Source organism: Cricetulus griseus, assembly GCF_003668045.3.
Source record: "Cricetulus griseus strain 17A/GY chromosome 1 unlocalized genomic scaffold, alternate assembly CriGri-PICRH-1.0 chr1_0, whole genome shotgun sequence".
Classification (NCBI taxonomy): Eukaryota; Metazoa; Chordata; class Mammalia; order Rodentia; family Cricetidae; genus Cricetulus; species Cricetulus griseus.
The window spans coordinates 10,146,058-10,159,340 of NW_023276806.1; the positions used below are offsets into that span (position 1 = coordinate 10,146,058).

General features: G+C 42.0%; 1 long non-coding RNA gene across 1 annotated transcript in view; it reads right to left on the minus strand.

Moving 5' to 3' along the window:
* Positions 1 to 766: 766 nt before the first annotated feature.
* LOC118239511 overlaps positions 767 to 13,283 on the minus strand; it is a 28,841-nt gene continuing 16,324 nt past the window's right edge. Inside the window, exons 2-3 of the long non-coding RNA XR_004771943.1 lie at positions 5,544 to 5,686; positions 767 to 1,987 (exon numbers count right to left, since the gene is read on the minus strand). This is a non-coding gene — a long non-coding RNA (uncharacterized LOC118239511). The remainder of the gene's footprint in view (positions 1,988 to 5,543; positions 5,687 to 13,283) is intronic.

Sequence of the window (13,283 nt, forward strand, 5' to 3'; positions counted from 1 at the left end):
GAGTCAAGAGTGGACGCTTGGGCCTACACAGCAGAGCTGCAAAGGCTTGTCCTCCGTAGGAACAGTGATTTGCCTTCTCTGGCAAGAATTCACAGGATGGCTCCCTATCTTAAATCTGCAGAAAAAGCTGGACCCAGGCCTGATGGGATTTGGTTTCTATTTGAATCTTCTGTTCCAAAGAAAGCTCCAGAATCCACAGAAGAGATCAAGGGCAAGGAAAGCGTGTGCCTCCCATTCTTCTCCTGCAAGGAACCCGTGACAGGCTGGGCCCCATTCCAGTGGTGCCCCATGGTCCCCTGTCCCTGAATGAAAGCAAATGCAGAGAGGAAGGAAAGCGTCAGTGAGGAAGGGGTTAAACTAGGCAGGATGTGCGGTTTAAAAAAAATCAGAATATATTTCAAATCTGATAATATTGGATCTATTTTGAGATTACTTATCAGTTGGTTATTGTGCTAATAATTACCATTAAAATTAATACTACATTTTGGGAATTAGGCAAAGAGCTAACAAGTTTGCATTGACACAGAGCGTTCCAAAAGCAATCTGAGTAACTTGTTTCCGGAATGCAGCTGCGTACGTTTCATTACCATCTTGCAGGTGGAGCCTAATTTTAGTTCAGCCTTGAGAAGGAAGGAATTGTTTCCCTCCAGATACACACAGCCCCACAACAGCAGCCAGGCAGGTGGGGCTCCACTTGTTTACATTCCTGTTTTTTTTTTTTCATTAAAAAAAAAAAACAACATGATTCATCCCGTTAATCATACAGTTTCTCTCCGATTTTAACATGTTTTGAACAGAAAGAGTCTGGGTTACATTTGACCCCCGGTTCCTCCAATGTAAAACAAAGGCAATGAAATCGAAGATGATAAGAAAATGAGCAATGGATCCTAAATATAGTGTAGAAGCCAGTGAATGAACGCAAGGAAAATTTAGAAGTACATCTGTTTGGCTACAAACGCATTTTGGTTCTAACTGGTTGGCTCAGTTAGAAATACATACATTTCTTTCTGCCACTGCAATAAGGAAACTATTAGAGGAAGAACGCTGTTGCCAGGGGAAGAGATGAAGAGCAGAGAAGACATGGCTCAGTGGGGAAGACGTCTTACTGGACTAGCTTACATAGCCACACTGGGGACTCCAGCACCCATATAAAATGCCAGCCGTGAGCCAGGGTGGTGGTTCACACCTTTAATCCCAGCACTTGGAAGGCACTGACAGGAGAATCTCGGAGTTCAAGGCCAGCCAGGTCTACAAAGTGAGCCCCAGGTCAGCCAGGGCTACACAGAGAGACCTTCTCTCAAACAAACAAACAACAGAAAAGCCAGGCAGGCACAGACTCAGAGCTGAGTTCAGACACTCAGCACCCACACAAAGGTGTGCCTGTATGCCTGTAACCCAAGCACATGGGCGTGGGGGAGGGCAGCAACGGAGACCTGAAGGAGGCAGAGACCGGAGGATTGCTGGGGCTTGCTGGCCGCCAGGTTATCTGAAAACACAGAGCTCTGGCTGGGCCCAGGGGATAGAGCAGGACCCCTGATGTCTCCTTTGACCCGAATGTGCGTGGACATGTTCACTGCACACAAACGTGTACCCCGTACCCCACAAATTCAGGCATTAATTAAAGCAAAAATAGTGAAAGGAAGGGTAACTTGGCTTCAAGTAGTGCCCCACCTCTGGGTCTCCGGAAATCCCAGGAGCTTACGTTTGAGATGCAGGACAAAGCGTTTTAAAGGTTGGTTATTAACAGCAACGTCTCTTTAAATGGATTTAGCAAGTAGTTGAAGCTTCAAGGCACAAGCTGCATCCTTTTGCTGAATTTAACGTGTGCTGTGAACCTACTGTGTGTCTCTCTCTAGATATGAGAGCTAAGGGTTGGACCATAATCCAGCTGTGTGAGTCATCTTCTCTGTGGGGTGTTGTCGAACATTCTGCAAGCTCTAGAGAGAGGGGGTGGCGCGCTGTGAGACTCCTTTCTTTCAGTTCAGCCCTGTGGAATGGATGGAATTCGTCAGTATGCCGGAGAGATGCTTTTTGTTCTGAACCTGAACAGAGACTTCCTTGAGAGGCCTGTTTTGCACCTGGGAGGTCACCATTCAAAGACATCATCTTGATGACGTTTCTTAACCTGGGATGTAGGTTTGCCTGAGATCGAAATCTTCCTACTTAATGTGAATGTCTATTTTTCTCAGGATAGGGTGAAGAGCATTCCTGGGCTTCCCCCCTCCAAAAAGCAAGTCCATACTCCTGCTAAAAACCGCAGCTTTGCACAGAATGTTTTCAAGTAACTTTTAGCACAGTGGTCTGTGTCAGCTCATGGCCTCAGTTACACAGCAGCCTTTGCCTGCCTTCCTCTTACAGTAAGCTAAACTTTGGCAAGTTTGCACTTTTGCCTGCCTAGACTACTTAGGGTTTGCTTCACAATTCTTTTCCTGTCTCTGACCTCTAAGCATGTTGAATGACCATCTAAGAGAATGGTGGATTTTTCTAAAGACTGTTCTCTTATTCAGCATAGATTTATTAAGCACTGACTATATTTAATATATATCCAGATTTCAGAAATATGTAACACACTGTTTCCTTCTAAAATTCCAGGGCTTTTGGTAGAGACTTTTACCTAGGGAAAGAAATTCCAATCATCTAATCTGTTTGTAAAGGAAGAAAATATTCCTTAAGACCCCAGCTTTTCAAAACATCTTCACCTCTAATCTTGAGATTTAAATGAAAGGGTGGAAAACAAAGGATGGTGCTGTTTGTGCAGTATGACAAAAGCCACACCTCCTAGGAGGACTGTTTGCTCTACTGTCATATGCTACCTGCATGCAGAGGTGACTGACAAGGGGGTCTGTGTGGGTGAGCCAGAGCAATGAAACTTTCAGAATGGCTTTGGGGTGGAGTGATGGTATAGGTCAGAAAAGGCAGGGAAAAAAATGTGTGTTTGAAGCCTGGACTAAATTAGCATTTTTAAGCAATCTAATCTCATAGATGGTAATTGCTCGCTTACCAGATTGAGATTATGAAACTTTCTTGAGGGTAATTCTGACAGGATTTTAAAAAATCATGATAAGACCCAATCTTCTGATACCATCTCTTTCCAGTAGGTTGCAAACTGACTTCCCCATTTCTCTCATTCCTCCTTAATGAAGGTCCTTCCCTCTAACTTGCTCACAAGGCTGAGAGGATAAAGAAAAGGGGACAGAATGAACAAGAGAAGCAAATTATTTTTCCTTCTTTCTAGCTGAGACCCACACTATTAATAACAGGAGCCATCCCTTCCACCTTTGTTTGAAGCCTTCTTCCCTATGTAAATGTGGGGATCTACCCACTGCTCACCACCAGACACAAGGTTAGATGTGTGTGTGTGAGTGTGTGTGTGTGTGTGTGTGTGAGTGTGTGTGTGTGTGTGTGTGTGTGTGTGTGTGTGTGTGTGTGTGTAGGGGATTTATAGAATATAAAGGGAATTGTTTTAGCTACCTGTCCAGAGGCTCCTGGATTTGTTTGTTTGGGGTGTTGTTGTTTCTTTAGTATCCCCAGCTAAAAACCACAGAGCTGGCAGCTCCCTTCTCTTCTTTCAAGATGTGTCCTTTCCTGGTACAGTCTCTTCTGCTCACTCCCCCACCCCCCACCCTCACCCCCGAAAGCCTACTTTTCCTGCTAGGTTCCCTAAGACATATAGTCAAACATTACAGGAAGCACGTGACTCATTTTACTCCTGCTGCTCAGTGGACTCAGAATGCGACTTCAAAAGATTTGTTCCCCATGTTTAATCTGAACCTCATTGAGTCGCCTGCCATGGAAGCCTCCACCACAGCTGATGAGGTGAAGTCCTTTCTGAAGTACTTGGATGAGACCTGACTGGTAGGAAGCTGCTTCTGAAGAAGTTCTGACCGACATCGAGGCAACAGTTATGAGATTCTTGCAGATTTTTGCTTTCTTAAAGAGAGTTCAAGCTGTGGAGAGTCCAAGTACTTGATATGAAAACCCCCAGTCCTGTCCAAGTGCAGAAGACTGGTGAGACAGCCTTTTGGCAGGGTCACACCAACCTCCTAGGAGACAGATGAGATAAATCTCCTTTCCTGGCTCTCGGTGAAGGCAAAATTCTGCCACTTCAGGCCCAAGGCTGTCATGCCCTTTATCTGGAACCTGAGGTGGTTAGGGTTAGCACTAACACCCACCCTAGTGCTCACTGGGCTCAGCTCTGTTTAGTTTGTTTAGCACAGAGATTGGGTAAGGCTAAACAAAGCATTAGCCAAAACTCCTGTGAATGCATGAGAATCTTTTCGGTGGAGAAAAGAAACAATAATTTAAAAATAAAGACTATTTTGATTATACATACCAATATACTTGAATAATGTCTACTCTTATTTTATTTTTAAGGCTTTCGGTTAGCAAGAGTTATTTAGACTGGGGCAAGGTGTCTTTCGTATTTTTCAAGCCACTTTCTCCCAGCCTTACATATATAAGTGTATTTAAGCCCAAATTAAATAACGTATTTTGAAAGTGTTTATATTCATCCTACTGCCAAACAAAGATCCAGTTACTCAAATAGATTAGATTACTTGGGATAGCAGAATTGCCAACCAGTCTGTACCCAGCATTGATGGACCAGTTCCTTGAATGCTGTGCCCCTTTTCTGATTACTACAGGCAATGCAGGGTACAGCAGACACAGAATTGTTGGGCAAATGAAAATTGATGGTGCTAGTGGGAGTAGGATTGATTTGCAAATTGTCTTACCCAGTGTGATTTTCTTGATGTTTCTAATAATCTTTTAAGTAAATTGTAAAAGACTGCCCAGTATACTGATGGACCTGAAAGTCTGAAGGGGGGGCTCAAATGGGCAGATTCAGGCCCAGATCCCCATGCCTAAGGGGCACCAGAACCCTGTTGCCAGAGCCCAGTCTCCTATTCATTATTCTTAACTCACTTGGCCTTTCTAGGCATTTGGTATTTGAACCTCTGGGGTAAGAATATTTTTAAAAGGCCGTTCCATGAAAAGGCAAGCCTAAAATTTTTTGTTTTGTTTTAAGCATAAAATATTCCTACTAGACAAACCTGGGATAGTACATCATTCCCCCTGCCCAAGAACTCACTGCTGCACTGGATGTCTCTAGGTCTAAGAGCTCACATGCACTCAGGTTCCAGTATGGTTGGTGATGAGCCTCAGGCTGCCTCTCATTTTTTTCTCTGCTGAGTAAACTTAATCCTGGTGGCCACATGTGATATGCCCTGCTCTCTGCAGCCTCCTTGGAGCCTGTCTGCAGCTTCCCACCTGCCCCGTGTCTTTCATTTAATGAGTACCTGATGACTGAAGTAAAAAAGAAATAGCAATATTCTGTTAATATATTAGCTGGCCCTTGACTGCTCTCTCCTCAGGTTTATGTTGGAGTGGCAACATTATGGCTTTCTTCCTGTTTGAACTTCAGGTCAAATAACTTAACAAGGGAGATTTTAGGAAGAATAGTATCAAGCCCCATCTATCCCAGGAAATGAGAAAAAGTGAGGGCAATCAATAGGAAGATTGTAGGTTCAGACTTTTAAACTTACTTGCTTTCAAAATCGTTCCCTGTAGATTGGAGACGCAGCTCGGTTGGTAGAGTGAGTGTTCGAACAGCAAGGAGGAAGCTCTGGGTTCAATCCGCAGTGCTGGGGGAGCTGAGTTATTGTGGCACATCAATAGTCCCAGCACTCTGTTAGCAGAGGTAGGAGAACCAGAAGTTCAAGGTCATCCTTGCATGCTAAGGAGTTCAACTGAAGCCAGGCCTACTACACACACACACACACACACATTCACACACATACACACACACACACACATTCACACACATACACACACACACACACATACACACACACACACATATACACACACACTCACACACAAACATACACACGCAGACACACATATACACACACACACTCACACACAAACATACACACACAGACACACACAGACACACACATACACACACATACACACACACACACACACACACACACACACACACACACACACACACACAAAGAAAAAAAAGTTTCTTGCTTGAGTAGAGTCTATGAATCTGTTTCTTTACCTCTCTAGTTTGATAAACAGGGAGAACATTAATTCTGTCTAGAGAAGACAGTGTTCTGCCTCACCTCAGCAGGAGACAAATTGGTACCTGGCAGGGAAAATTATATGTCAAAAAATGATAAAGAAATGATAAGAACTGGCCCCAGTTATTGATTCATTCCCCAAATGTCCTTTAGGGCTTGTAGTGTTTTAGGGCTTGGTGATAAGGAGACATGTAAACACGTAAGTGCAGAGTTTGTTATGAGCACAGACGGGCATCTATGCAGGGAAGGAGAGGAAATGCGTGTGGCGTGCGTCCTGTCTGACGAAATCAAGTTGACGCTCCTGAGCTGAATCCTAACAGAAACCACACATTTTGTACTCAATTTGGATAAGACATTAAAGAATGTTTAACTCTATAAAGTAGATTAGGACAATTAATCTCCCTTCCATGGAAGTACAGGCCATAGAAGAACACTTAAGAATATAAGGTATTTATCAAAAAGCATCTAGGGGCTGCAAAATAAATGAGTAGAGGTGTATACTCTCCATTCTGCCTTGATTTCAATTCTGGCCCCATAGTCTGTTAACAGTGTGAATTGGGCAAGTTGCTTAAGTTCCTTCTGCCTCAGTTTTCTCCTTTGTTTAGAGGAAGTGATATGATGGCCTCATATCCTAGAGTCGAGACTAATAATAAATAATTAAATGTGAGGAAAATGTTTATCTCTGAAATGCCTGGCACACAATTGTATAAGGTCAGCCATTAGCAACATCACAGTAAAATACAGTAGAAAACAAACGACTGTGCTCCTCCTGAAACAGCCACCTCAACAACAGGATCATATATTTCAAAGCACTTACTAATGAAAACTTAGATAATTAAAACAAAAAGAACGCTCAAACCTCATATGCCTTGCATCATTTATGCTTCAGCTTTGCATTTTACTCTCACTCATCTTGGATAATGAAACCAGACCAGCTCCCATAATTGCCCTTCTGCAAGTAACTGATCAGAATTTGGTTTTTCAATTTTTCAGTGAGGATGGTCTTCCAGCTGCAGTAAATTAGCATAACATCGCTGTGTCTCCACATCGTCAAGGAGAAAGGCTCTACAATACGCTTTTATTATCAAATGTAATTTAGACTTGTGAATTGTAATTGTTTTGGGTATTGTTTTTCATTTTCAAGATAAGGTTTCATGTAGCCCAGGCTAACTTTGAGCTCATTTGGGTGATATTCAATTTCTAATCCTTCTGCCTCCATCTCCTCAATGCTGGGATTACAGAAGCTGCTGGGGATCAAACCCAAGGTGTTATGCATGGAGACAAGCATTTACCAATTGAGTTACTTCCTGGCCCCTGATTCAGAAGCTTTCCCCAACTGTCTTTTAAGTCCTTACAAATGTCACTGTATGACTCCCGCACCCACCCTCCACTTGGTAGGTAGATAGTATTCAAGGAGTATTTTTGAGATGTGTTTTATATGTAGGGCTTTTTACAGAACAAATTCAATGTTTGCTTTCCTTCCAATAAATTCAATGACAGCAAATGAACCCCAATAAGCTGAAATGAATGGGCAAAATAAGTGCTGGTACTTTCTCTAAAACGGAATTTCGGGTGAGCAGCTCTGCCTGATATGTTTGCGATACCAGAGAAAACGGGATAGAGTCAGGAAAATTCAATCAGTGCTGAGCTATGTTTGGTAAGAGTTCAAGGTAGGTCCTGAGCTTAACATCATTCCCTAAGAAAATTTACATGGAATTCATAAAGTGAAAGAGAACATTTAGAAAAGACGACGCTGGATATTACACATTAATACAAGTCCACTAAGAAGAAAATAGCCTCCAGGAAACCCACAGTCTTTCTTCAGAAGAGTGTGGGCCTGGATTTAGCAAGTCATTCCATCAAAATACACATTTCTAGAAGCTAAGTTAGAGTCGGGTGTTAATGCCGTTCTGGTTTCCAACAAGTAGGGATCCCAAACTTGAGAGTGATTGGGAATAGACTTTGGAGCAAGATGCTTAGACAATGTAGAAGTTCTAAAACACACTGACCAAGTGCATCTGTGAAGGTTCTGTCAATTTCCTGAACCTCAATCTTCAACAAGCAACCATTAAAGCCATCATGTCATCAGGATGCTGCGTTTAATAAAGCCATCCATCATGTTTCTCACTTGCTTCTTAACCATCCTTGTAAAATCAGTCTTTTCTTACCCACTTAGGGCCAGCCAACTATCTCTCATCAGCCTGTGTAGAGCTGTTTAAGATACATACAATTGCTTTCTTTTCCTCTTTTATATTAATCATTTAGAAGACAGCATCTAAGGCATTGCAATTGCATCAACAGGTCCCTTGCTGTGTGCAGAGCTCCCGCCAGGACAGCCTTTACCCTCTTAAGAGTTCTTGGTGTCATCAGGGACCAGCACACAGTCTGACACCCAGAATCGACTCAGATGCCTTTTAGTGAATGATGCACAATGAAATATGCTAACAAACACATTGAATAGTCAAGTCAGGCTTAAAAAAAAAAACCCACCAAAAGTAATTAGAACACTGGACCGGTGCCAAAGATGAACTCTAATATGAATGGGCATATAACTAATTTTTCCCACTCAAAACATTAATTCCAACAAGAACAAGACCTAAGAGACTTGATGAAGCAGGGTTCTCTCTGTAAAAGGCAGACATTTTAGTTTTGTGAAAGTCCAAGAATCAAGAATACGATCATGATGCCCCTCCCTCTTCAGAGTGCATTTCCGGCCTCAATATAAAAGACTTTAAGGAGTCCTGAGCAACTGCAGGACACTTGGATTTTGCATAATTAGACCACATTTCAAGTAATACATTCAGATCTGACTGCCACGTTTAGGAGAGACACAGACAAACTGGAATCCATCCAGCATGATGATAAGCCTTAAAAGCCATATCATATTATAATGATTAAAGGGATGTTCCATCTGGGAAAAAGACGACTTGGGGAAAATGATAGCCATTTTCAAATAGTTGAATAACTTTCATGTGGAATGGGGATTAAATTTTTCCTATGAAGCTTTTCAGAAAGAAAAAATATTCATACTAAAGAATAGATTATTCAGAAATGTAATGGTTAAAACTAATGTTGAGCTTTTTTAGCATGAGAGTGAGTGCTAGAGAGATGGCCCAGTGGTTACCTCCGTCTGCTTCTCTTTTAGAGGACTGGGGTTCAGTTCCCAGCATCCACAGTGAGCAATTACAACCGCCTGCAACTCCAGCTTGGGGTATCTGATACTTCTTCTGGCTTCCATGGGTATCTTCACACATGTAGCATACACACACACACACACACAACACACACACACACACACACACACACACACACACACACACACACACACACACACACACACACACACACACACACACACACAACACACACACACACACACACAACACACACACACACACACACACACACACACACGCACACACTATAGATGATTGGTAGATAGATCTTTAAAGTCAATAAAATAAGAAAGTAATCTGAGAGTTGTGTGCTCTCTTCAGAGTGATTTGCATATTCTTTACTTAGGAAATGATTCCCGAGTGCACCTATATGCATAGCTTGTATCATTTCTATACACAGGGGAAAGCCACAGTAGGTTACAGGCAAGTTAATATGTACCACTTACAACTTCCACTTGTGTAATCAGAAACATACCTGTAAAACTTTGCTTCTCAAATACTAGCTGAGTGTCATTATATGTCAATTTTGTGATGTATACAGGACAATTTGAAGCAAATGCAATATGATACACGAAATACCTACTTTCTACATTTTTTTTCTTTTCGAGACAGGCTTTCTCTGTGTAACAGCTCAGTATGTCCTGGAACTCACTCTGTAGAGTAGGCTAGTCTCAAACTCACAGAGATCTGCCTGCCTCCCTACTCCTGAGTGCTGAGATTAAAGGCGTGCGCCACACCATCTGGCAGAAATCTCTATTTTAAGAGGAATGTTGGTTGAAACTTTGATGTTTAAGACGAAATAAGTTTTAAAATTGTAAATTTGCTTGATTTAAATGTCACCAAGGAATCAAGAGGTTTGAGAACATTAAAATCTCACCTCTGAGTCCACTGACAACACAGGTTCAAATCATATGCCAATGTCAGGCCTTCCCATTCCCTGAGCCATTTGTTTTCTAAATGCTGTTTGCTTATGAAATACTTATATTAACAGATAACACATTTGATTATGGCATATCCTAAATTCTATTTTAAAAAAGTCTGTAAGACAGTTATGCAGCTAAGAAACATTTTAATACTCCAATCAAAAATTTTAATTCATTTATTGAGTGATTGTACCAACTGTCTACTATTCCAGTTGTAAGGTAGGGCGGGGGGAGCAAAGAAGGAGAGAAAAAGAAAATTACTGTTTTTTTTTTTTTTTCAAGAAGTTAACAGAACACTTGTTGTCTCTTAAAAAGAAGTAATGAGGAGCCTACTGAGCATTCTTTAATCCTAACTGACATATATGTTTGATTTGCCATCCAATAATTTAAGAGCAAAATGAACAAGATATGCAATGTAATTTTAGTTGTAATTATTATGGGTCTCTCTGCCTTTTGTTTTGTAAACATTTGCTGTAATTTTAAAAAAAAGATTGAAATGGAGTAATCATTTATGATGAAAGCTTTCGTGTTAAGGAATAAATATCAAAAGAAGAATCTGGTTTTGCTAACTGGTTAATTAAAAGAGGTGGTTTGTAAAAAGGAAACAAACAGAAAGCCGTCGAACTGCCCAGTCCTGCTTCCCGCAGCCCAATCCTGATTCAGCAAATAGGTATTTGCCAGTAGCTATGAGCATTGTGTACGACAATGACTGTGCTACTTAACTCTCGATACTGTTCCCACACCTCAGTGAGCTGAGCCCTGTGCGTGGGTACTTCATGAAGTCACCAGTTGCCTGAGTGAAATATTGAAAGCAAAGAGGGTTAAGAGTGTTTAAAGACAAGTGGAACTGGCTACATGATGGCAGCCACGCCCATCTCTTAAAATGTACTTGGCAACGAAATCCATGCCAATATGACACCTGTCTGCGTAGGAAATTCATGATGGGCCAGAAGGGCAGGCTTCAGAGGATCCCAGTATTGGTGTTGTGACCGGTCTGCTCAGGAGCCTCTCCGGGAAGGGCTCAGGACTCTCTCTCTTGGACCACTTGTCTCAAATTGAAGGGAGCTGATACGGGGTATTCTGTGTGGATCCAGGACTCCTGATAAGGTAAGGCCAATTCAGTTCTTGTCTTGAGCTTTGAGACACATTATAAATGTCTTCCTAGATCTTGGCAAACTTGGCAGTGCGGCTCAGCATGCTGAACAGGAGGGACAGAATTGTGTGGTGCTTGCTCTACAAAAGAGACAGCCAACCCAGGCAGGAGCTGTCTGTGCCATTTCTGGCTCATGGGATGCAGAAAACGAGGAGGAGGGTGAATGGTGCCTGAGTGGCGGGGAGTGACACGAGGGAGATATGTCACAACGGCTCCTCTCCAGGGGCCCTACCGGAGGATGTTTGGTAACTACCCACATCCAGAGATTTAAATTTATGAACGAGAATCATAATGATACCTTAATTACTCTGAGGATGTCTTTTCAAAAGAATTGTCGCAGAAGGAGTTTGTTCGGAGGAAGCGAGAAACCAGAGGAGATGGCTTGATTGCAGAAGAGCCTAGGAAAGCCTTCTGTCCTAGGAGTTAATGTTCAGGGATCTCTTCCGCAAATAAGAGTCTCCGTTTCAATTCTGTTCTATTTGATGAGGACTCAGAAAGTCTTAATCAAATCTAGCAGTCATCACTGCCTCTCTCTCTCCTAATCTCCCCGATCTTGAATGGTGTGAGCCTGAGCTCTGAAAGTAAAACACCATTTGTTATAGCCTTTTCAAAATTAAGACGAAGCCCATCAAGACTAATTGTTTGTTAACATCAAATAAACAAAATTTTTAAGTTTGATGAATTCTTTGTAAGCTCTAATCAAGTGGGCGGAGTCATCTGAGAGGGGAGGGAACCCGGTAGAACAATATGTGTAATTTGTCTGCATTATTATTTGAGATAATTACAAAGCAAGCGTTGAGAAGCTTTTTTTTTTTTTTTAATCTTTATTCCATAAAAGCAGAATGCCACCCAGCTATTGTCAGCTGCTCTCCAAAATATCGCCGGATTTACAATTGTCAAACATTAACATCCCTGAGAATACCAGGGACAGAAGTGTCACATTGAATGTAGAGTGATGACTTCATAGGAAGGCAAAGCAGGGAGATATGACCAGTTTGCAGTCACAGAGAAATCAGCTTTAATTAATTTGAGTGCCAGCTCTGTGTATAATTACCCAGCATGAGAGTTTGCATGCAAATTCAGAAATGCTGATTCTTCAAATGCTTGCACTTGTTCATTAATACGTTGGGACTAAGCAGAACTGGCAAGCAGACAGGGGACAGCACACTCTGCCTGCAGGCTCGTTCCTATCGTACTGTAGTTAGCAAACAGATTTCAGATGTTTCTTCCTGCTTTAAATAATAAGCACAAAAATGCGTATGATATTTTCATCCGTGACATACCTTGTTTTCATCTCGATTAAAATAAAATGTTTGGGTATTTCTAAAAAGGGAAGAGGGTACAATAAATGTCCCTGGGACACTGATTTATCACTGTTTGACCTACAGCATTTAAACCAGCTTTGCAGTGCTTATGCCCAACACGTCACCTGACTGTCTACCTGATTATGCTTCATAAATGGTGAAACTACATTCAAAAAAGTGTGAATTTATAATTAAATTCTGGGAGACACAACTGGACTGTCTCCTTGTCTACAGAATCCAGTCTATTGTGGTCAGCCTCAGTCAGGTCCAGAGGCTTTAGGCCAAAAACTGGCTTACTTGTTTTTGCAAGTATTTAGTTCCGCTAAGTCCAGAGGTCAGAGCCTCCACTATGCCCTTTGAATCTTAACAGAGATCAGATTCAACCAAATCCCTAAGCACCTTGAAAACATCCCGCAGGAACAATCTATCTACCTTACAACCCCAAAGGTAGTTAATACTCCCTTCAGAAAATGGTGTAGGGAAACAGCATTTTAGGGTACTTGGTCAAGCTCCACGTGTTTCATTTCATGGAACCAACATTGTGTCATTACCAACATATGTACAAGTGTTCATGGTGCACCTGTCCTGCCGCATCCCCCGCAGCACAAGAGAGCGAGCAAGGCAGACAAAGTCCC